General features: G+C 42.6%; 4 non-coding genes and 1 pseudogene across 4 annotated transcripts; all 5 read left to right on the top strand.

The window, feature by feature from the left end:
- Window positions 1-17: 17 nt before the first annotated feature.
- LOC123741228 (5S ribosomal RNA) lies at window positions 18-136 on the top strand. Its single transcript, XR_006768999.1, has one exon. It is a non-coding gene; the product is annotated as a 5S ribosomal RNA (ribosomal RNA).
- Window positions 137-275: 139 nt separating this feature from the next.
- Window positions 276-394, top strand: LOC123741199 (5S ribosomal RNA). The gene has a single exon (XR_006768972.1). It is a non-coding gene; the product is annotated as a 5S ribosomal RNA (ribosomal RNA).
- Window positions 395-803: 409 nt separating this feature from the next.
- Window positions 804-922, top strand: LOC123741049 (5S ribosomal RNA). Its single transcript, XR_006768836.1, has one exon. It is a non-coding gene; the product is annotated as a 5S ribosomal RNA (ribosomal RNA).
- A 139-nt stretch (window positions 923-1,061) lies between these two features.
- On the top strand, window positions 1,062-1,180 carry LOC123741010 (5S ribosomal RNA). The gene has a single exon (XR_006768801.1). It is a non-coding gene; the product is annotated as a 5S ribosomal RNA (ribosomal RNA).
- Window positions 1,181-1,319: 139 nt separating this feature from the next.
- On the top strand, window positions 1,320-1,438 carry LOC123741235 (uncharacterized; annotated as a pseudogene).
- Window positions 1,439-24,850: the final 23,412 nt, after the last annotated feature.

Below are 24,850 nucleotides of genomic sequence, written 5' to 3'. Positions count from 1 at the left end.
GCAAGAGATTGTTTCTCCCTTACGGCCATACCAGCCTGGGTACGCCTGATCTCGTCTGATCTTGAAAGTTAAGCAGGGTCGGGCCTGGTTAGTACTTGGATGGGAGACCGCCTGGGAATACCAGGTGCTGTAAGCATTTTGTCCACGAGGGTGTGCTCTTGCACTATTTCATCAGCAACACTGCCTTGTAGTAAGCATTTAATGGTGAATTGACTAAATGTCTGTTTTATCAGACTCACTTTGACTATATATGTTGTAGCAAGAGATTGTTTCTCGCTTACGGCCATACCAGCCTGGGTACGCCCGATCTCGTCTGATCTCGGAAGCTAAGCAGGGTCAGGCCTTGTTAGTACTTGGATGGGAGACCGCCTGGGAATACCAGGTGCTGTAAGCATTTTGTCCACGAGGGTGTGCTCTTGCACTATTTCATCAGCAACACTGCCTTGTAGTAAGTGTTTAATGATGAATTGACTAAATGCAGCTTCCTGCCTTTTTAATAGGATCAAATTTCCTTGTGTTTTCAATTAGCATCTGCCTTGTATTTATAAGACAAACAAGAATATTGTTGCTGAATGCAGCTTGTGTGTGCTTTCTGCTCCTTTGCCCTGTTCAAATGATGAAAGGAAATAAAGTTTGTATTTTATCCAAGTACCTGTGCTAAAAAGTGATGGGAACAGTGTTTGAAATTTTTTCTACTTTTTCAGTGACACAAAGTTCAAGCTGCTTATCTAATTGGTGAAAATGCAATGTCTGTTTATCAGACTCACTTTGACTATATATGTTGTAGCAAGAGATTGTTTCTCGCTTACGGCCATACCAGCCTGGGTACGCCCGATCTCGTCTGATCTCGGAAGCTAAGCAGTGTCGGGCCTGGTTAGTACTTGGATGGGAGACCGCCTGGGAATACCAGGTGCTGTAAGCATTTTGTCCACGAGGGTGTGCTCTTGCACTATTTCATCAGCAACACTGCCTTGTAGTAAGCATTTAATGATGAATTTACTAAATGTCTGTTTTATCAGACTCACTTTGACTATATATGTTGTAGCAAGAGATTGTTTCTCGCTTACGGCCATACCAGCCTGGGTGCGCCCGATCTCGTCTGATCTCGGAAGCTAAGCAGGGTCGGGCCTGGTTAGTACTTGGATGGGAGACCGCCTGGGAATACCAGGTGCTGTAAGCATTTTGTCCACGAGGTTGTGCTCTTGCACTATTTCATCAGCAACACTGCCTTGTAGTAAGCATTTAATGATGAATTGACTAAATGTCTGTTTTATCAGACTCACTTTGACTATATATGTTGTAGCAAGAGATTGTTTCTCGCTCACGGCCATATCAGCCTGGGTACGCCCGATCTCGTCTGATCTCGGAAGCTAAGCAGGGTCGGGCCTGGTTAGTACTTGGATGGGAGACCGCCTGGTAATACCAGGTGCTGTAAGCATTTTGTCCACGAGGGTGTGCTCTTGCACTATTTCATCAGCAACACTGCCTTGTAGTAAGCATTTAATGATGAATTGACTAAATGCAGCTTCCTGCCTTTTTAATAGGATCAAATTTCCTTGTGTTTTCAATTAGCATCTGCCTTGTATTTATAAGACAAACAAGAATATTGTTGCTGAATGCAGCTTGTGTGTGCTTTGTGCTCCTTTGCCCTGTTCAAATGATGAAAGGAAATAAAGTTTGTATTTTATCCAACTACCTGTGCTAAAAAGTGATGGGAACAGTGTTTGTAATTTCTTCTACTTTTTCAGTGACACAAAGTTCAAGCTGCTTATCTAATTGGTGAAAATGCAATGTCTGTTTATCAGACTCACTTTGACTATATATGTTGTAGCAAGAGATTGTTTCTCGCTTACGGCCATACCAGCCTGGGGGCGCTAATCCTTGATTGGAGAAGTGACGACAGGTGCGAGTAATTGAGCTGTGAGTGTTTGCTTGAGAGTGTTTGCTCGAGAGCTATTTTCGTTTATTTTTTGGATTTTGCAATATAATTTATTGTTTTTTCATTTGGATAGTTTTTAGTTTTGTTTAGTTTCCCCCCCCCTGCAGTTTTGCTGCCTGGGGGAGGTTTTTTCGCTTTCATTTTTGATTTACAATGACGGACAACATGGCAACGACAAACGGAACGGACAAAGACAACGAAAATGCGCAACGGAAGGAAAACGAAAATAAAGAAGGAATGAAATATGGCAAAGAATACACGGTGGCAATTGAGTTGGTGGGAGAAGAAAAGATGACGACGATGGAATTACTGCGAGCAATTAAGGAGATGTGTGGAGAGGTGGTGGGATGCCGAATGAAAGGCGAGAAGAAGTATGAAATTACGATGAAAAACGGAAAAGGTAAAGAACGGCTAATGGACGGTTTACGGATAAAGGACACCAGGATTCTGGCGAGAGATGTGAATGTAAATGAATTGGTGGTGTCTTTTATGAATCTCCCGGTATACATCGAAGACAAAGTTATACTGGACAAGCTGAGTAGCTGGGGAGTAACGGCCGTCTCGGAGATAAGGAGGAGAGTTTGGCCTGGAACGGAGGTGGTTGACGGAACACGGTTTTGTAAAGTTAAATTTACGGAAAAAGTAAAATCATTGCCATATTCCACAAAAATTGAGACGCTGGAGGGAGCTGAATACTTCAGGGTGATCCATGACAAGAAGGTCAGAGTTTGTCGATTGTGCATACAACCTGGGCACATAGTTAAAGATTGCCCTGAATTCAAGTGTTTCAAGTGCGGCAATCAAGGCCATTATGCGAGAGAGTGTGTCGGAGAGAAGGAAAGGAATGTTTGTGGAAGATGCAGAAAGAGATTGGCGGAGTGCAACTGTGGAGAAGTTATGACTGAAGAGGGGAGTCAATTACTATTCGAGGAAGCAGTTGTATCGTCGCAAGAAGGAGAAGAAGATGGAGGAGAGGACGTGGTGGAAGGTGGAGAGACGGAGGAAGGAAGAAGGGAGAAGAAGGAAGACCAGAAGATTAACGAAATTGGGAGCAGTATGGATTCGGAAATAAGAAGATGGAGTTTTCAGGAGGAGAGGGGAAGTGGACTGGGGGGAAGCACGGGGGACTCACGGGTTTTGGGGGAAAGCACAGCACAAACAAGTACCTCGGGGGGTGAAGAAATGGAGAGGGTTTTAAGTTTAATGACAATAACAGAGACGGGTATGAACACGGGGAGCACAACGACGACTACACATGAGACGGAGATGAACATTCCAGAAACGGCGAGGAACACGGGGAGCACAACGAACATTCCAGAATCGGCGATGAACACGGGGAGCACAACGAACATTCCAGAAACGGCGATGAACACGGGGAGCAAAACGGACGAGGGTATAAAGAAGAAAAGTTGGCTGGATGAAATGGACTTGGAGGAGATATCGGACTCGGATGATGGGGAAAAGTTTGAAAGAATGAGAGGAAGATACAGGAAGAGGAAAGCAGCGGAGGGGGGGAGAGAAAGGGTGGAAGAGGAAAGAAACTGGATAAAGGGTAGAGGATAATGAAATTATATTTTATAATTTTATTATTTATTAGTTTTGTCAAAATAATGTCGATAAATGCAAATGGTGTGAGAACAATAGGAAAATTTAATAGAATACTACAAATGAGGGATTCTTATATTTTATGTATTCAAGAGACTCACTGGGATAATATGTGTGTTTTAGAAGTACGAAAAATATGGAGGGATTTTATGTATGTAAACAATGGCAGGGGGAATTCATGTGGGGTTGCAATTTTATTAACCTGTTAGGGCTAGGGGGCAGCATTTGCACGGCTGGATAAAAAAAATGTACCCGATTTAATCTGGTTACTAATCCTACCCAGTAACTAGAATATGCATATACTTATTATATATGGATAGAAAACACTCTAAAGTTTCTAAAACTGTTTGAATGGTGTCTGTGAGTATAACAGAACTCATTTGGCAGGCAAAACCCTGAGACATTTTCTGACAGGAAGTGGATACCTGATGTGTTGTATTGACTTTAAACCTATCCCATTGAAAAACACAGGGGTTTAGGAATATTTTGGCACTTCCTATTGCTTCCACTAGATGTCTCCAGCCTTTACAAAGTGTTTTGAGTCTTCTGGAGGGAGATCTGACCGAACAAGAGCCATGGAACGATGATGTCCCATTAGACACCTGGCGCGCGAGTTCATGTTGGGTACCCTCGTTCCAATACGTTATAAAAGAGTATGCATTCGTCCACCTTGAATATTATTCATGTTCTGGTTAAAAAGGCCCTAATGATTTATGCTATACAACGTTTGACATGTTTGAACGAACGTAAATATATTTTTTCCCCTCGTTCATGACGAGAAGTCCGGCTGGCTTAGATCATGTGCTAACAAGACGGAGATTTTTGGACATAAATGATGAGCTTTTTTGAACAAAACTACATTCGTTATGGACCTGTGATACCTGGAAGTGACATCTGATGAAGAGAATCAAAGGTAATGGATTATTTACATAGTATTTTCGATTTTAGATCTCCCCAACATGACGTCTAGTCTGTATCGCAACGCGTATTTTTCTGGGCGCAGTGCTCAGATTATTGCAAAGTGTGATTTCCCAGTAAGGTTATTTTTAAATCTGGCAAGTTGATTGCGTTCAAGAGATGTAAATCTATAATTCTTTAAATGACAATATAATATTTTACCAATGTTTTCTAATTTTAATTATTTAATTTGTGACGCTGACTTGAATGCCGGTTATTGGAGGGAAACGATTTCCTCAACATCAATGCCATAGTAAAACGCTGTTTTTGGATATAAATATGAACTTGATAGAACTAAAAATGCATGCATTGTCTAACATAATGTCCTAGGAGTGTCATCTGATGGAGATTGTAAAAGGTTAGTGCATCATTTTAGCTGGTTTTATGGTTTTGGTGACCCTGTCTTTGACTTGACAAAACATTACACACAACTCTTGTAAATGTACTGTCCTAACATACTCTAAATGTATGCTTTCGCCGTAAAACCTTTTTGAAATCGTAAAACGTGGTTAGATTAAGGAGATGTTTATCTTTCAAAGGGTGTAAAATAGTTGTATGTTTGAAAAATTTGAATTTTGACATTTATTTGGATTCAAATTTGCCGCTCTTGAAATGCACCTGCTGTTGATGGAGTGCACCACGGGTGGCACGCTAGCGTCCCACCTAGCCCATAGAGGTTAATGACATGTTAACCACTATGCTCTAGGTAATGACTTACATGGAAAGTGAAATGTACAGCTCCACTTGTCAATAGCACCACTACACTAACACTATAGCCATGGTTTATAATGCTGTTGAATGCCAGTAAAAATAAATTATGCTCAAGCAACTGTCAAGTGCTACCACTGTCATTTATTGATAAAAGAGGTCCACATCACCATATTACCAAATTAATGCAATATAACATTTCAACTGTTAGGATTATAACATATCCCCCATACTTTCACCGAGCAGTGTCAGATTCAGTGAGACCAATCCCGGGTCCATCATCCTCACACCTTCAGTCTTCAGTACACTGAGACCCAGGGAATGTAGTCTGGCGCCAGTGTTCACGTTGTATCCGGTACAGACCACAGGACAGGCTGTGTAGTAAGGACGATCTACCAGGGCTGTTCCAGGGCCATCCATGTATCGTCCAGATGCACAGTTCAACAAGATCTGTAGACCTGCCTTGTATTGTGATCCACTGGCTGTTAGAGACTGAGTAGACGTTGTCTTCCAGTTAAACACCACAGAGAACACTGAGACGTCAGGCTTTCCTTTTCCGTAGTAGCACACTAGAGTGATAGGCAGACATGTACCATCAAGTTTATACACTTGGTATGGTTTCATCAATGTCATCCAGTAAGTAACTTTCCAGGTGTCAAATTTCCTACAAATGTTCCTGTAGCAATAACCTTTCTCTACCCCAATGAGGTCAGGCATAGAGTGGTCACTCCAACAACCTTGGATAGAGCGGGCCACTCTAGATCTCCCTTGTAATCCGGGTCTGTCAAACTCAAGGCCTCCATTCACAACCCTGTCTTCTCCGTCAAACGCAGGTCCCCCATCCATACCCCGATATTCTCCATTAACATTTTTCAGCAAGTTGCAATCATGAAATACAGAAATAAACAGTTTCTCAAAAACAAGGTCACTCTGTAAGTACCATGTTTGTTGAACTGCTTAATCAGGATGATAAGAACACTGTTGACACTTTTCAGCAAGTTGCAATGATGTAATAAAGAAATAAACAGTTTCTCAAAAACAAGGTCACTCTGAAAGTACCATTTTGCTGAACTGTTTAAGCTCGATGAAAGGAACCCTGTTAACACTTTTCAGCAAGTTGCAATCATAAAATACAGAAATAAACAGTTTTTCAAAAATAAGGTCTAAGTCATGTTTGAGTCACTCTGTAAGTACCATTTTGCTGTACTGTTTAAGCTCGATGAAAGGAACATTGTTGACACTTTTCAGCAAGTTGCAATCATGAAATACAGATATAAATAGTTTTTCACAAACAAGGTCTAAATCATGTTTGATGCACTCTGTAAGAACCATTTTTTGCTGTAATTGCTTAATCAGGATGATAGGAACACTGTTGACACTTTTCAGCAAGTTGCAATCATGTAATACAGAAATAAACCGTTTCTCAAAAACAAGGTCACTCTGTAAGTACCATGTTTGTTGAACTGCTTAATCAGGATGATAAGAACACTGTTGACACTTTTCAGCAAGTTGCAATGATGTAATAAAGAAATAAACAATTTCTCAAAACAAGGTCACTCTGAAAGTACCATTTTGCTGTACTGTTTAAACTCAATGAAAGGAACCCTGTTAACACTTTTCAGCAAGTTGCAATCATGAAATACAGAAATAAACAGTTTCTCAAAAACAAGGTCACTCTGAAAGTACCATTTTGCTGTACTGTTTAAGCTCGATGAAAGGAACCCTGTTAACACTTTTCAGCAAGTTGCAATCATGAAATACAGAAATAAACAGTTTTTCAAAAACAAGGTCTAAGTCATGTTTGAGTCACTCTAAGTACCATTTTGCTGTACTGTTTAAGCTCGATGAAAGGAACATTGTTGACACTTTTCAGCAAGTTGCAATCATGAAATAAAGATATAAATAGTTTTTCACAAACAAGGTCTAAATCATGTTTGATGCACTCTGTAAGAACCATTTTTTGCTGTATTGCTTAATCAGGATGATAGGAACACTGTTGACACTTTTCAGCAAGTTGCAATCATGTAATACAGAAATAAACAGTTTCTCAAAAACAAGGTCACTCTGAAAGTACCATGTTTGCTGTACTGTTTAAGCTCGATGAAAGGAACCCTGTTAAGGTCAAGTCTCCCATCCACACCCAGGTATTCTTCTTCAAGCTCAGGTCCATCACTGATGACACTGTGCTTGCCGTACAGATGCACACATAGAGACAAGTGCATTGTTGTAACAAAGATGAACAGGTTACCCATAATAGTCATGCTGGATATAGCTGATACCTCTTCCCCAGTGTTCATACATGTAAACTGTTGTAACAACCCAACCTGACATATAAGTACTTCCCTGTATTAGTAAGTTGGATACAACATCAAGTGTTGGATAACTGAGACGTGGTTGCCTACACTACTGATAGCTAGATGTATTGTCACAGCCTCCACATTCCACGGACAGGATACAACATCTAACTGAGACGAGGTGGTGGACACTAGTGGAACGTCCTGACTCAGAACTCACAGACTCAACATTCTGGGGCAGGGCACTGTGTGCGAACGGCCAGTCTGCCCCCCGTACTGCCCTTGGGCCCAGTGTGAGTTTGCGTATGGATTCTAAAAACGCCCCCCCCTCCTACACTACCTTCCCTCGGTTGTGGATATTGTGCCTTTTGGGTATGGTTGTTGTTCCCCCTCTGTCCCCGGGCTGGGTCAAAGTGACCCCGGGCAGCACTTGTCCCCACGACCTCCGTGCTACACGGGGAGGACAGCGGTGCATCAATGTGCAAGAGGGCAGCCAAGCGTGCCGGATGGCGTCCAACTACTAAACAGTGCCGAACGAGCAGACAGGGCCGAGCACCACGTGCCTCGTCCATTCGCGTGGCCCCTGTAAGCTGGCCGTAGAGAGGCCAGCTTAGGAGGACCCTAACCCTAACCACCCGCGGGAACCCGGCCTAGAGTGCAAAAAAAAAATCTGTTCTTATCAGTTTAACCTCTCTAGGGTAGGTGGCACTAAATCGTCCCACCAACGTACTGGGCAGGAGTAGTAACCAGATTAAATCGGGTACGTTTTTTATCCGGCCGTGTCAATACTGCCCCCTAGCCCTAACAGGTTAAGGGACATGGGAAATGTTTCTGTTTTTTCAAGGGGGTGGGCGAAGGGAGAGTCCAGATGGGGGATAGGCGGGTGCACTCCTCTGGTGTGGGGATTTTGTTTGGGGATAGGGACTTTTGTGTGGTGTTTTTTTCTTCTGTCATACAGGGGAGGGTTTTAGTGGTTGATGCAGACTGGAGGGGGGTGAAGTTTCGTTTGAACATTTATGCACCTGCTGAACCTCGAGGTAGAATATTATACACTGCTAAAAAAAATAAAGGGAACACTTAAACAACACAATGTAACTCAAAGTCAATCACACGTCTGTGAAATCAAACTGTCCACTTAGGAAGCAACACTGATTGACAATAAATTTCACATGCTGTTGTGCAAATGGAATAGACAACAGGTGGAAATTATAGGCAATTAGCAAGACACCCCCAATAAAGGTGTGGTTCTGCAGGTGGGGACCACAGACCACTTCTCAGTTCCTATGCTTCCTGGGTGATGTTTTGGTCACTTTTGAATGCTGGCGGTACTTTCACTCTAGTGGTAGCATGAGACGGAGTCTACAACCCACACAAGTGGCTCGGGTAGTGCAGCTCATCCAGGATGGCACATCAATGCGAGTTGTGGCAAGAAGGTTTCCTGTGTCTGTCAGCGTAGTGTCCAGAGCATGGAGGCGCTACCAGGAGACAGGCCAGTACATCAGGAGACGTGGAGGAGGCCGTAGGAGGGCAAACAACCCAGCAGCAGGACCGCTACCTCGCCTTTGTGCAAGGAGGAGCAGGAGGAGCACTGCCAGAGCCCTGCAAAATGACCTCCAGCAGGCCACAAATGTGCATGTGTCTGCTCAAACGGTCAGAAACAGACTCCATGAGGGCGGTATGAGGGCCCGACGTCCACAGGTGGGGGTTGTGCTTACAGCCCAACACCGTGCAGGACGTTTGGCATTTGCCAGAGAACTTCTGTCTTTACTGACTTTGAACAACTTGACTAACTCCCTGACAGTTTTACAGTAGGGATCATGACTCTTTTATATAAGAAAAACAACAGGACTGACATGAGAAACTGGAGAACGATTACCCTTTTAAATTTTGACTGTAAACTTTTTACTAAGGTTCTAACACTCAGAATGTCTTCTGTTTTAGGGGAGATGATCCACCCGGACCAAACCTGTGCCGTTCCCATAAGGAAGATCACGGACAGCTTGGTACTGATCAGAAATGCCATCTGTTATGCGAGAGACAGAAACATGCGGCTTGTAGTCCTAAATTTAGATTTTGATTGGGCCTCGCACCAGTACCTCTTCAAGGTACTGCAAAAAATGGGCTTCCCGGACAAGTTCTTAGCTTGGGTGGGACTGCTGTATGAGGATATCACCAGTAAAATCCTTGTAAATGGGCATTTGTCAAAAGCAGTGGGTGTACATTGCGGCGTCTGTCAGGGCTGTCTGTTATCTCATCTTCTGTTTGTGGCCTGCATCGAACCACTGGCACAGGTCTTGCGAAGGGACCAGCGGATCAGTGTAGTGGGTATCCCGGGGAGCGGGGTGGGATGACTGCCAAGTGCGTTTTTTACATGGACGTTGTCAACATTTTAAGCACCAACCTTATATCTGTCGACATGACCCTGGACAAGACAGACCGGTACGGACGAGCCTCTGGGGCGAGACTGAACAGAGACAAAACAGAAGCACAATTTTTCGAACCATGGGCAGACCCAGACTTGACCAGACTACCACTGACTGTTAAAATGACTGACATAAGGGTACTGGGGGAAAGTTTGACCGGGAGGGAGGAGGAAGTGGTAACTGGAGTGGGATCCTGGGGACAGTAACACAGGAACTGGGTTTTTGGGGACTACGACAGCTGACTTTTAATCATTAAAGCTGTGATTTTTCCTGTGCTTTTATTAATCAGTTCTGTTTTTATCCCCCCACGAATAACTCTTTTAGCTCTGGAACAGATAGTTCCTGTGGGGAAGCAAGTGGTAGAGGTTGAGGAGGGATGTGGTCAAGAGGCCCAGGTCCAAGGGGGTGGGGGAAGCTTTCCTGACCTCTACTTGTTCCTGGGCAGCCGCTACACTGCATTACATCTCACTCTTGCCACCTCCCCGGTCACAACAAGACTCAGGTTCTGGCTGGGATCTTACCTCAGAACCCTGAGGCTGATCCCAGTCGACCTGCGAGCCCCAGTCTCTTTCCTGCTCCCTGCACACTATGTCCAGCTCCAGAAGTTAAGACATTTTAAACTGGAAAAAAAGGCAGTAACCGTTTCAGCTAAACATCGTGCTCTTCTCTCTTTTGCAGGAGCGGGAACCAGTGTGTCCAGTGCGCGGGCTTGCTACAGGCGACCCCACAACGGTATGTCGCAACGTGGCCCATCCTGCTCTGCTGAAAGGGTCCCCCACAACACCCAAGGTCCCGGCGGTCACGGCCTGACAGCGCTGCGGCACCTAGGGGAGGGATTTCCTCTGGGCCCCGAAGGACAGGATTCAGAATAGCACTTTTTAAACATGTTTATGTCTTAAAAATGTTTTACTTTTGTTAAATCATTTGTACACAATTGAAATGGCTTTTACAGATTGGATGTTTTACAAGAAAAATACATTTATTCATGGTTGTTTCTATTGTTTTTAACATGTACTTTTTAACAAATTTAAATGTAATATTCAAATGTTGTACAAATATAAATGAGCTGCTTTAAAGGGAAATGTCACAAAACTTAAAGCGTCCAGGAAATTGTGCTCCGAGTTATTTTGTTGAGTGTATTATTGTTGTTCTGTTTCACAATTATTTTATTTTGCCCTGGGTAAGGTGGTGGTCTTGGTGGTAGACTACAGGCCCGCTGGTCCTTTTTTAACTTATATTTTGTTTTTTGCTTCTTCTGTTTTGCATTTCCCCTTCCCTGTGTATCATTTTGTCCTCAGTTTTGTCTTGTCTGCTAGCTGGGGTGGCCTGCTAGCCTGGGCTCATCTGATCTCAGAAGCTAAGCAGGGTCAGTGATTGAGGAAGCTGTTGCAGGCCAGTTGGTTTTGTAGGAGAGGGAATTGTTGTTTGCTGCTTTTTTTTATATATATATATATATATATATTTTGCTTGGCAATTTGTTTGAAATATATATATATATATATTTTTATTATTAGTTGAGTTGCTTTTGACCATCGCGAGGAAACTGAAAGAGTGCGGGACATGGAGAAAATAATCCTCGTGCACCACCGTCGAGGGAAAAGTTCTATGATATGGCTTGTACTGTGGCGGTGGATATCACTGGGAATCATAAACTAACGATGGAATTGCTGTGAGGGATAAAGGAGGCATGCGGAGCGGTGACAGGGTGCAGATGCAAGGGGGATCAGGAGTACGAGATAACGATGTCGCATGTCCATGGGAAGGAGTGACTGATGGATGGATTGAAAATCAAATGGTGTACGGTAATGGTGAGGGACATTTCATCGGATGAACTGGTGGCGTCCTTCATGAATTTATCCGTGAATATTAGCGATGATGCTATTGTTGCCAAATTAGAAGGATGGGTGTGTCGGCGGTTTCTGATTTAGAGGAGATTATGGCTGGTAACGGACATCGCGGATGTCACAAGATTCTGCAAGGTCCGGTTCACAGACGTGATGCACTCACTACCGTATTCTGAAAAGTTCGAGATGTTGGAGGTTCCTGAATACTTCCGTGTGATACACGACAGGCAAGTTAAAGTGTGCCGAATTTGTATTCAGCCTGGCCACGTAGTCCGGAACTGCCACGATTTTTTAATGTCGGCAATGCAGAATACAAGGGCATTATGCAAGAGTGCATCACGAAAGCGGGAAGACCTTGCAATGGCTGTGGTGAGAGCGGCATCCACTGCACGTTTACTGGAGCAACAGACGGTGTTGACATGGAACAACAGGAGGAGGTGGTAGAAGAGAGTGTGATGGAGAAAAAGGAGGCCAGGATGGTGAAGGAGAAGAAGGTGATGAATCTACTGTGGCAGATGGAATCGGGTATAGCATGGACGGAGAGTTCTTGGACGGCGTCGTCGAATATGGAAAGGAGCCTGAGGGTGGAGGAGGAGTGTCGGCCAAGGATCCGTCTGAAGGTGCAGGGTGTGCTGATCATGAAGGTTTTATATCTGACACTAATCCTGAAAATTGAGGTGAAGGGTGAATCCTCGAAGAGGAAGGACACTGTGCGTGACGTGCCCTCAGATGAAGTCCAAAGAGTGAGGAAAGAAGCGAAGGAAAGGACACTGGTCAAGATCAAGAAGAAGAAAAAGACTGAGTCTTGATGATGGAAACAATAAACATCATACTTCTACTCATGGTGAGCGTTATCTGTCAATATTAACTTCTCTGGGCTACGTGGGACCGTAGCGTCCCACCTGCCTAACATCCGGTGAAATAGCAGAGAGCAAAAATTCTAAATACACCATTCGTAATATTAAACATTCTTGTAAATACATGTATCTTACATCATTTAAAAACTTAACATCTTGTTAATCCAGCCGCTGTGTGAGATTTCAAAAAGGCTTAACGGCGAAAGCATACATTATAATAATCTGAGGACAGCGTCCCGCACACACAAGCATTAGCGTCACTAAAGTCAGAAATAGCAATAAAATATTCAATTACCTTTGAAGATCTTCTTCTTTTGGCAATACAAAAGGCTCAAATCTTCACAATAAATGGTTGTTTTGTTCAATAAAATCAATTTTTATAGCATAACATGCAACATTTTGTAAACGGCTAGTGTCATCAATTCCATCTCCTTCAACGAAACATTCGATGTAATTACTCACACTAAACGTACGTTTATCCAGTCATGGTTGGTTTCATTGCAATCCTCTGTCTGTTAGTAACACAACCATACTTGATGTTTGTTTTTGCGGGACGTATTGACCGAAAATAACTGATTTTAACACACCAAACAATGACCTCATTGCGCGCCAATGATATGACCAGTGCTTCGTTGATTGACTGTATTTCGGCCCAATGACCACTGATCGTCTTGAAATCTAGCTTGGTAGATAGCCAATGAGTTGAGGTAAACGGCAATATCTAATGGTTATATCCGGGAAGACCAACTAAACACAGCCATTCACCATTGAAATTTCTACCTGAAGGAGCCACATTGTTTGCGCGTAGCAGTATTGAGTCGAGATCATTTTCCGCTATTTTATCGATAGAATTATGATGAGTAAATCTGGAAAATAGAAGGCAAAGGCCAGGTATACAGATCTACACGATATTATTGATGAAATTGATAGAGATAGTGACACAGAGTTACTTGAAGATGAGTCAGATAGTGAGACAAGTTTGGACTCTCAATTTGAAGAAATGTTTTTGCACGCAGAGGATGCAATTTTGGACTGATAAGTACCTCTCATGCCGTTGTTTGAAATTAATAATATGAAATATTATTAATTTGAGTTGTTTTGGAGATATAAAACACATTTAAAAAAATATATATATTTTATTTGACATATATATAATCAGTAATGAAATTTGTGAAGTACATGGCTAAACATTATGAGTGTGTGTCTGTATATATTAGATCTTTTTTACATGTATTTTATCTAAACATGGAATGGAACAGCACCTCACCATAGTGATTGAGGTTCTCTACTCTATATATAATATGTGTCTGTGTCTTTATTTCACAGTCCCTCCGATTCTGATTGGGAGCCCCCACTGCCAAGGTGCCCATCCCCCACAGGAGCTGGTTCATCTAGCCGGACCCCTGCTGTCTCCGGTTCCACACCTACCCCACGCCCGGCCAGGTGTGAAGTCTGTGACAAAGAAGCGGAGGTGGGGAAAAGATAAACCTGCAATCAGAGAGGAGGAGGGTCATTGGCACTCTGTGCTGGAGGAGGATGTGGGCCCACCACCTCCAATATTCAGACCGAAAAGGCCACCAGGACCTCAGCTGGACATGACCTCCAACTACAGCCCCATGCAACTTTTTCAGCTGTTTTTCACCTCATCAGTTATTGATTCTAAGAAGCAGGCAGGCAAGAAAGAGGCATGGAAGCCCATTTCCATGTCAGATATTTTTTGTTACCTGTCAATGGTCATTTACATGGGTCTTGTGAAGCTGAAAACCCTGAAACACTACTGGAAAACTGCTCCCCTCTATCAACTGCCTTTCCCCTCCACTCCACTGTCATGTCATGCAAAAGGTTTCTGACAATCTCACGGGCGCTTCATATCAGTGACCCAGAAGTTGATGAGGACAACGAGAAGAAGCGAGGCACATTAAGGTATGATAGGATCTGCAAAATAAAACCTCTCTACCACAGTGTGGTTGAGGCCTGCAAGGCTTTCCATCGATGAGAGGATGGTAGCCTCAAAGGCCAGAATCGGCCTAAAACAATACATGCGTTACAAACTGTTTGTTTTGGCTGATTCTGCGTGTGCATACAAGTGCAATTTTTTTTTGAGGGGAAGAGCAGTTTTGCGACCAGTAGGGGACTCAGTTATGATTCCGTCATGGAATTATTCGATTTTCAACTGCTGGGGAAGGGCTACAAACTTCTTGTGGACAACTTCTACACAAGCCCTACCCTGTTCACAGACTGAGGAGGCTGGATGTGTGGGCTTGTGGCACCATTTGGACCAACAGAGTGGGCTTTCCAAAGACCAAGGTGAATGACATGCCTAAGCGGGCTGAGCGGGGTAGCATGAGATGGATTTGCCAAAATGGCCTGCTCTTTGTGAAGTGGGTGGATACCAGAGAGGTGGTCATGTGCTCCAGTATCCACAAGTCCTTCAGTGGAGATCACATCGTCAGGCGTGTGAAGGGCGCTACTGGGGCATGGACCACACAAAATGTCCCCATTCCTGCATCTATCAAGGACTACAACAAGAGTATGGGAGGTGTGGACCTGTCAGATGCGCTGATAGGCTACTATAATGTTCTCCACAAGACCATGAAATGGTACAATACTTTTTTTCTATCATTTCATTGACATTGCTGTGGTGAATTCCTTCATCATCTGGCTACAGCAAGTCCACTGCAGCACCTTCTGTCCCCTCTACCTCTGTCTCTTCTGCTCATCAACCAGTGGTGTTCACCTGCCCAAATTCATCTCTGCAGGCATGAATGTGCCTCAGGGCAAAAAGGGCACAGTGAGGAGGCGACGTTGTGCCCTTTGTCACAGGAAATGCCCCATCACTTGTACCACCTGCTCAGTAACTATGCTTTACAGCAGAAAGAGACTGCTATGGGCCATGGCACCAGCAGCACAAGATTGTGTAGAGGACTGAGGGTCTTCACAATATTTTACATTATACATTGAATGTGTGTAAAAAGTTACCCTTGTTATTTAAAAAATAAATACAAATTGGTACTTGTTTGGGGGCGTTAGTTATAATACAATTTTTATATTTTGTATATAGTTATTTACATCAAAATGTATCACTGTACCAATTCGGCCACTATTCGGATATAACGATGGATTATTTTGGACCAAACCAACATTTGTTATTGAAGTAGCAGTCCTGGGTGTGCATTCTGACGAAGACAACAAAAGGTAATCAAACTTTTATAATAGTAAATATGATTATGGTGAGTGCTAAACTTGCCGGGTGTCTAAATAGCGAGCCCGTGATGCCTGGGCTATGTACTTAGAATATTGCAAAATGTGCTTTCACCAAAAAGCTATTTTAAAATCGGACATATCGAGTGCATAGAGGAGGTCTGTATCTATAATTCTTAAAATAATTGTTATGCTTTTTGTGAACGTTTATCGTGAGTAATTTAGTAAAATGTTAGCGAATTCCCCGGAAGTAGGCTAGTTCTGAACGTCACATGCTAATGTAAAAAGCTGGTTTTTGATATAAATATGAACTTGATTGAACAAAACATGCATGTATTGTATAACATAATGTCCTAGGGTTGTCATCTGATGAAGATCATCAAAGGTGAGTGCTGCATTTAGCTGTCTTCTGGGTTTTGGTGACATTATATGCTGGCTTGAAAAATGGGTGTCTGATTATTTCTGGCTTGGTACTCTGCTGACATAATCTAATGTTTTGCTTTCGTTGTAAAGCCTTTTTGAAATCGGACAGTGTGGTTAGATTAACGAGAGTCTTGTCTTTAAATGGCTGTAAAATAGTCATATGTTTGAGAAATTGAAGTAATAGGATTGTTAACGTTTTGAAAATCGCGCCACAGGCTGCCAGTGGCTGTTACGTAGGTGGGACGAATTCGTCCCGCCTAGCCCAGAGAGGTTAAAGAGTGAGCGGATATCTTTGAAAAAACGACTTGACATTGAGCTGGAAAAAGTTGATACGGTGGAGGGTTATGATGTGGCAAGCTTTATGGAAGCTCAGGCTGCTGTACATAACTTTGAAAAGAGTCCATGTATGGGGGCAATGGGGGAGGGGGGGGTGGCGATCAAGGCTGTAGTGAGGAGGTTTTAGGTTTTATTGATGCTAAATTATCTGATGCTGAACGAAAAAATGTATGACAAAGATGATAGTGAAGGAGATACAGGAGGCTGTCTTGGCCAGTAATAGGGGAAAAAAGTCGGATCAGATGGGCTGAAAAGTGAGTTTTATCATCTGTATTGTTGGACGTGTATGTGTACATGGAACAGGCAGTTTCAGAATCATTGTCCACAAGACTGTTAAATATTATAAAATAAATGGAGAAGCTGGAAATTTTTAGGCCGTTAAGTTTACGGAATACTAATAAGATTTTGGCAAGGGTTTTCACTAACCGTGTTAATAAAGCGATGGGGAGTATCATATCTGAGTCAGATGAACAGTGTTTCTGGGAGGGATATTACTTGTACAATAAGGGATGTTGTTCGACATATGACTGTTGAGGGAGGCATAGTTCTTGGCCTAGATTTGAACAAGAAAACTAACTTGTGAAGTGTGAAAGTAGGCATGTGAGGGATGTAATGGAAATGCATGGATGAAGGTAAAATGTGTGTAAGTGTTAAAGGTGCACCTAATCAAAACCAATCAACCAGAACACAAAACAAAATGGTGCTTGTGGAGCGAGAGAGGGGCAGGACTGGGCATCAGGACCTTTTATCACCTAGTTGATCCCAAAAACAGGTGCAACTTGTCACCTTAACCTCTATGGGCTAGGTGGGACGCTAGCGTGCCACCCGTGGTGCACTCCATCAACAGCAGGTGCATTTCAAGAGCGGCAAATTTGAATCCAAATAAATGTCAAAATTCAAATTTTTCAAACATACAACTATTTTACACCCTTTGAAAGATAAACATCTCCTTAATCTAACCACGTTTTACGATTTCAAAAAGGTTTTACGGCGAAAGCATAAATTTAGAGTATGTTAGGACAGTACATTTACAAGAGTTGTGTGTAATGTTTTGTCAAGTCAAAGACAGGGTCACCAAAACCATAAAACCAGCTAAAATGATGCACTAACCTTTTACAATCTCCATCAGATGACACTCCTAGGACATTATGTTAGACAATGCATGCATTTTTAGTTCTATCAAGTTCATATTTATATCCAAAAACAGCGTTTTACTATGGCATTGATGTTGAGGAAATCGTTTCCCTCCAATAACTGGCAGTCAAGTCAGGTCACAAATTAAATAATTAAAATTAGAAAACATTGGTAAAATATTATATTGTCATTTAAAGAATTATAGATTTACATCTCTTGAACGCAATCAACTTGCCAGATTTAAAAATAACCTTACTGGGAAATCACACTTTGCAATAATCTGAGCACTGCGCCCAGAAAAATACGCGTTGCGATACAGACTAGACGTCATGTTGGGGAGATCTAAAATCGAAAATACTATGTAAATAATCCATTACCTTTGATTCTCTTCATCAGATGTCACTTCCAGGTATCACAGGTCCATAACGAATGTAGTTTTGTTCAAAAAAGCTCATCATTTATGTCCAAAAATCTCCGTCTTGTTAGCACATGATCTAAGCCAGCCGGACTTCTCGTCATGAACGAGGGGAAAAAATATATTTACGTTCGTTCAAACATGTCAAACGTTGTATAGCATAAATCATTAGGGCCTTTTTAACCAGAACATGAATAATATTCAAGGTGGACGAATGCATACTCTTTTATAACGTATTGGAACGAGGGTACCCAACATGAACTCGCGCGCCAGGTGTCTAATGGGACATCATCGTTCCATGGCTCTTGTTCGGTCAGATCTCCCTCCAGAAGACTCAAAACACTTTGTAAAGGCTGGTGACATCTAGTGGAAGCAATAGGAAGTGCCAAAATATTCCTCAGCCCCTGTGTTTTTCAATGGGATAGGTTTAAAGTCAATACAACACATCAGGTATCCACTTCCTGTCAGAAAATGTCTCAGGGTTTTGCCTGCCAAATGAGTTCTGTTATACTCACAGACACCATTCAAACAGTTTTAGAAACTTTAGAGTGTTTTCTATCCATATATAATAAGTATATGCATATTCTAGTTACTGGGTAGGATTAGTAACCAGATGAAATCGGGTACATTTTTTTTATCCAGACGTGCAAATGCTGCCCCCTAGCACTAACAGGTTAATAACGACCCAATCAGCTCCACCTGTCCCCAATCTGCAAATATAAATACAGAGGAGGAGGCAGGGAAACCGAGGGGGTGTAACACCCCATCCTATTAAAATCAGGAACTAACAAAGCCCTGAAAACAAAACCCACAACCACACCAATACACCAATACAACTGGTCAAAAACCATAACTAATAAAGGTTCAGACACAAAATACTATACAAACCATAAAAGGTAAGAGGCCCACCGGATGCCCATGATATCAACCCAACCAAATCACCTGACCCCATCCAACCTCAGCAACCACGGTACCTGGAAGCAATTTAAGAGAAAGAAATGGAGACCAAGTGACAGGAGAGTAGAAGCCAGAGCAACAGGAAGGACAAAATAAACCCTGTACAGACCACCAACCAAAAATGAAAACAACGAAGGCGTCGGAAAAACGACTAAATCGGTGCACGGGAAAGCGCATCAGCCACCACATTACCCACACTTTTTACATGTCGTACATCCAAATGGAACGCCTGCACGAACAAACAGCAGCACATAATCCTGCGATTTGGGCAAAGCATGGTGTGCAGGAAAGTAAGTGGGTTGTGGTCAGTGTAAACCGCAATAGGGACCACACATATGCTGCAAGGGCCTCCTTCTCCCCCACTGAATAATTCAACTGATAGTTATTTCTCCCGAAAGTTTAACAGCTAACAGGATGTTCATCACGCCCATCTGCTTGAAGCAACACTACACCTGCCCCTAAGTTACTGGCATCCACATATAGGCTGAAGGCAGTTCCAATCATGGGGCAGCCAACACAGGGTCAGAGCTAAGAAGCAGTTTCACATTTCAAAAGCACTCTGACAGCAGGAAGACCAGATTCATTCCAAGATGGCGTAGCAGTCAGACATCTTTGTCTTTTTGTGTGCCTTGTATATATCTTTTTAAATTATTTTCTTAAACCTCAACTTCTAAATACTCTCCTGCAACCCGCCTCACCCAATGTGGCGTGGATCTGTTTTTTCTAAAGTATTTCTATTTACTTCGGATCTGGAATCCCTCAACTGAAGCTAGCCAGCTAATTGAACTACCTACCTGCTATCAGTCAGCAAACCACTGCTAGCGGTCATCAGCTAAACTTTAGCTCGGAAAGATCTCGCCAGTTCGTACAACGTGACTCAAACAAGAGCATAACGGACCTATTCTTTTTCTCTCGATATCCCCGGATTCCTACCGCAAACTCAACATTTTCATCTGGATCTTCGCAACTAGCTAACCGCAATCCCGGGTGACTACTCCTGGCTAGCGTTTCCCTCCTGGAGCAAGCACCAATTAGCCTGAAGCTAGCCCGGCTTGGGCTCCTGGGCTACCACTGAAGCTACAATATCCAGACCTCTTCTACTGCTGGTACGGGGCACGGAACCCCGCTGATCGAATACAACTAGAATACTGGCATAATCTGCCCGAGGATTCCAACAGGCCCCTCAGGCGCAACGTCCGCTGAAGACCAGCAACTACTTGGAACCCTACTAATCCACGACTGGTCTATCGACGTCACCGCACGAAGAGGCAAAAACAGACTTACCTCCATCGCGACATCCCCCAAAGGCCCTTCTGCTAACTTGCTAGCCCTGGTCAACTAACTGCTAGCTTGTTAGCATCGGCCTGCTGACTGTCTGAATCGCTGTGTCGCCCAGCCAGCCCAACCACTCACTGGACCCATATGTTCACTTGGCTATGCATGCCTCTCTCTAATATCAATATGCCTCGTCCATTACTGTCCTGGTTAGTGATAACTGTCTTATTTCACTGTAGAGCCCCTAGTCCTGCTCAATATGCCTTAATGGTTGATGTGAGAGGAGACAAGTCCGGGACAATCTCGTAAGGACGGGTGACCTGTCCGCAGGAGTCATCGGCGATTCTGCTTGCCCCGGGAAACTGATCAACGAGCTCGACTAAAAAAGGAAAGCAGAGCCTGTTAAAACTAAATCTGCATATTGTATTATAGTCTTTATCCAAATTTTTATCAGTAGTACTGGGCGTGAGCATGAATTACTGTTAATATTGTACGAAATTATATAGACAAACGTTAAGGCTGAGTACAAGGATATTTGCTGTTATAGGCCTGAAAATGTATCCGTGAGTTTCTGTCCAACTAAAGTGGCGTTTGGTTTGGACATTAATACATAGTCGGGTACATGGGATATTGCATTCCGTGAGATTGGGACGGACTGAAGTGACTCTCAGTTCGGAGCATCAATACATAGTCGGGTGCAAATAAATTAACCCAGAGATATCCGTGAGATTGGGGCTAACTGAAGTGGTCATCAGTTAGGAGCACCAATATATAGTCGGATAATTAGTTGTTAGGTCAAGTTGCATCGGTACACTGGGACTAGTCGAAATAGCGCTCGACTAGGCGCATCAGTAAAACTGGGATTGATCACGTTTGTAACCAAGTAGCATCAGTGAAACTGGGATTGGTAAAAGTGTATCTGTGAGTTTCTGTCCAGCTAAAGTGGCGTTTGGTGTGGGGCATTAATACATAGTCGGGTACAAGTGATATTGCATTCCGTGAAATTGGGGCGGACTGAAGTGACTCTCAGCCCGGAGCATCAATACATAGTCGGGTGCATAGTATTTAACCTAGAAATATCCGTGAGATTGGGGCTAGCTGAAGTGGTCATCAGCTAGGAGCATCAATAAATAGTCGGATACGTGTAATAGTGTGCTCTGTATTGTTGATTGGACGTTCCGCGTATCCCCCTCTAATTATAAATAATTATTGATTAAATTGTAATAATAGACAGGTGGAGGAGAGATTTGGGATTGTACACAAATTTGGGTCGGTGTGCAGGCCCCAATCTCAGGGCCTCGTGGAACGCGCCAATCAAACCCTTAAGGCTAAATAGCTAAGGTATGTGCAGGTTTGAATATGCTGGTCCACCAAGGGAGGGAGGTCATATGCCCGCCCTTGATGTACAACAAATTGTAATGTCTGATTATGTGAAAAAACTGACGGAACTTCCTGTAGCTCTCTCCACACAGATCCGCAAGGTCCAAGAGGGGGAGCTGTTGGGAGACTCGCCACCACTGAAGGTAAAAGTTGGGGACTGGGTGAGGGTCAAGGTCCACAAGAGAAAGTGGCTGGAACCCAGGTGGACTGGGCGGTACGAAGTGAAGGAAGTTACTTCACACTCTGTCCAGGTCAAAGGTAAATCAGGAGCACCTTGGCACCACCTTACACATTGCACTCCAGCCCCAACCCCTTCCAGAACTTTGACTGAAACCAGGGCCGATTTGCGCGCCCTACATAAATTCGATTCCAACCACTGAAACCTTAGTTGGGGAAAATGGGACAATGGCTTCCGTTTCCACGACCTAAGGCACCACGCCCAGGGTCGGGGTACCTCCCTCCCCTGGGAGAGGCTGGGGATATCAGCTCCCCTGTTTGTTATTTTTGTGAGTGTACACTACTAGGCTGATCACCACCGCTATTGACCCTGGTCAGGCTGATAGGGGCCTAATGTTTCCCTTTGCTTCAGGTGGAAGACACTGAACCCGAGTATGCATTCGAATAGTTTAGTTTTCACGCCTGCCACGCGGGAGGCCCGGGTTCGGATCCCAGCCCATGCACCATGGGACTAAAATGTAAGAAGATATGTTTTGCCTGGAGAGATACGGTTGCTAGCGTTTGTTTAAGATATAAATGTAACGTTTTGATAGCTTGATTAGTTTAAATTGAAAGGCTAACTAATTAGAAAATAATAGCGAGGGAATTTTGATATAATACGTTGTCTGTTGCTGGAAATAGCATACAGAGAAAGAGTTGAATGATGTTATTTTTTATAAGTATGGCAATTTACATGTTACTTTTAATTAAAGTCTTGGATATTTCATAAATGTGAAGCTGAAAGAGAAGAGGAAGTTGTGAAGTTGGGTTTTAATCTTACTATAGAGGTAAGGCAGAACATTGGTTGAGTAGTGGGTTATATTTTTGCTTACGGGTAAAACAAAAGATGAGAAGAGAATTGGTTATGTGCGCTGAGCTATGTTTGGCTGGAAGAAAACATTTGGTGATGTGAAGCTGGTTATTGATTCTTGGTTTGAATGTTTAGGTAACACCAGTGAATTAGAAAAGTAAGTTTATGTATTTAAACATTATACTCTGTTTCCATTACGTGGAAAAATGTCAAGTCATTAAAGTGAATTACAGGTGGAGTTAATTTTATATTAACAGGGAAGGTGCACATTAAACACAGTTGTGTATAATGGCAGGGTATTCCTAGCAAACAGAATGGGCTGGTTTGCAGACAAACTGAAAGGGTTTTAGGGTTTTAAGCAATCTTGGGTCAAATTGGTTAAATAGTACGTTAAAATATGGGGTTTCATAGATTGAAGTACAGTATTGTATCCAAGGGTAGCGCATGTTCAATTAAGTTTAAAACTAATGATTGGGGGGAGTACAATGGAAGTATAAGCATTTTTAGGTTTTGTTTGTAGTTAACTTTTGGGTTTCTGAATCGGTGTAGTATGAGGAAATGTTGACCAAGTGGTTATTTTATGGAATATGGAGCGCTTAGCTCTTTGGGGAAAAATTCCTAGGGACAGGATATCTTAAAGGGGTAGACACACATGGCATTTTAAAGTTTTATTTTCTGAGTTTTAATGAAACACATGAAATTCTTTTGATAGGGAATGTTCTGGGAACTTGAGATACAAAATGTAGATAAGGTTATTAGCTTTCATTTGTCTAATGTAGTAAGAAAGAAAAAAACGGTTCTGAAAAGGGGGTATGACTTTTTGACCCCACTGGTGACTTTTCCTTTTGTGGTCTGATCAGCCGAAATGAAAAGCCATTGGATGGTGAATTTAAGGTCATTTGGGATACTAACTTTAAGGAAATTTGGAGAACTGATAATTATGATGGAGTTAAAGTTCTTAGACACAATTGATCATTTGAACCAATGAGAAGACAACATGACGAAAAGGGTACAATAATTTTTCTTTGGGGAGTAGTTCAGATTAGTCATTTTGATCTGATTATGTTACGTGAATATCGTTTGATAAGTAGGGGTACTTTTTACATTATCTAGATAAGTTTATTTTCCCTTAGGAAGTCAGCTGTGGTTGTATTTAGTGGAAGAGATTTAACACAACAAGACTGGTATTAATATAATAGTAATATTATATTTTGTTGTTAAATAAGTTTTAAATGGTAGACTTATGTCAAGCATTAGGATATATTCTAAGGCAACAGGACAGGAATATATGACATCTGTAGGGAATCCAGGATTATTGAGGGTATCGAGATAAATTTAGGTAGATATGTAATAAGATCATGAGACATTTAGTACTCCCCTGCACTGCTGAGACCTTGATGGGTTGGAAGTAGAAGGAGGAGAGCATAAACAAGGAAGAGAAGATAAAAGTAACATAGAAGAATTAGATAACGGTTAGTGAGTGGAGACCAGCATAGTTAAATTATAAACAGGTGAGGACAGAAATAACACTGGAGAGACAGAAAAGACATAAGAATAGAAGATAGCAGGATAATTTAGTTAGGTTCATTTAGTTAGGATATTAACCTGTTAGGGCTAGGGGGCAGCATTTGCACGTCTGGATAAAATTTTTTTACCCGATTTAATCTGGTTACTAATCCTACCCAGTAACTAGAATATGCATATACTTATTATATATGGATAGAAAACACTCTAAAGTTTCTAAAACTGTTTGAATGGTGTCTGTGAGTATAACAGAACTCATTTGGCAGGCAAAACCCTGAGACATTTTCTGACAGGAAGTGGATACCTGATGTGTTGTATTACCTTTAAACCTATCCCATTGAAAAACACAGGGGCTGAGGAATATTTTGGCACTTCCTATTGCTTCCACTAGATGTCACCAGCCTTTACAAAGTGTTTTGAGTCTTCTGGAGGGAGATCTGACCGAACAAGAGCCATGGAACGATGATGTCCCATTAGACACCTGGCGCGCGAGTTCATGTTGGGTACCCTCGTTCCAATACGTTATAAAAGAGTATGCATTCGTCCACCTT

This window comes from Salmo salar, unplaced genomic scaffold (assembly GCF_905237065.1).
Source record: "Salmo salar unplaced genomic scaffold, Ssal_v3.1, whole genome shotgun sequence".
Taxonomy (NCBI): domain Eukaryota; kingdom Metazoa; phylum Chordata; class Actinopteri; order Salmoniformes; family Salmonidae; genus Salmo; species Salmo salar.
Note: the sequence above shows the minus strand (reverse complement) of the source record. Positions and strands in the feature narration are given on the sequence as shown.